This window comes from Myotis brandtii, unplaced genomic scaffold, assembly GCF_000412655.1.
Source record: "Myotis brandtii unplaced genomic scaffold, ASM41265v1 scaffold120, whole genome shotgun sequence".
NCBI lineage: Eukaryota > Metazoa > Chordata > Mammalia > Chiroptera > Vespertilionidae > Myotis > Myotis brandtii.
In genome coordinates this window covers 1872951-1873508 of record NW_005354174.1, presented here as the reverse complement: position 1 = coordinate 1873508, position 558 = coordinate 1872951, and the positions used below count along the sequence as shown (strand labels likewise).

The 558-nt window shown below is 56.5% G+C and overlaps 1 protein-coding gene across 1 annotated transcript in view; it reads right to left on the bottom strand.

The window, feature by feature from the left end:
* The window catches only part of TBX2 (T-box 2), an 8091-nt gene that overhangs the window by 688 nt on the left and 6845 nt on the right, over positions 1-558 (bottom strand). The window lies entirely within an intron of this gene.

Genomic DNA, 558 nt, shown 5'->3' with positions numbered 1-558 from the left:
CCCCCAGCCCTGTACAACATAGATGCTCACGTCAAATGAAAAAAATTAAATGCTATGAGTTCATCTCTACATAGTATGTACACAGCAATGTACACCTTTGAATAAATTAATACCAATTTGCATATTCTGGGAATCTTAAAGCATATTTACACAAATTACCATTTATTTCATAAATATCTTTTTTTCCCCTGGGGACTCAAGGCAGAATGCCACTCCCTCCGCTGGCCCAGGGTGGCAGGGGCTCCTGGCTCTTGGGGGAAGGGGTGCAAGGACGAAAAGGAACGGCCCCTCCCGGCTCCCGTCTACACTGCCTTCTGTCTTCACGGGCCCAGCACCCCGCAGCCCAGATTCGCAGGCGGTCCGGGCAGGAGGCCAGGCCTCCGGGACTCCCTCGGAAGCTCCCACCCTCACCCCTGCACCCTCTGGCTCCTGAAGAGACCGCTGGGCTGGGGGTGAGGTCTCCCCACCGCGCAGGAGGACCCGGACAATGGCCCCGACGATGCCACCTTGACACTGGAGCAAACCTGGACCGAGTCCAGGGCTCCCCGGCGCCTGCGA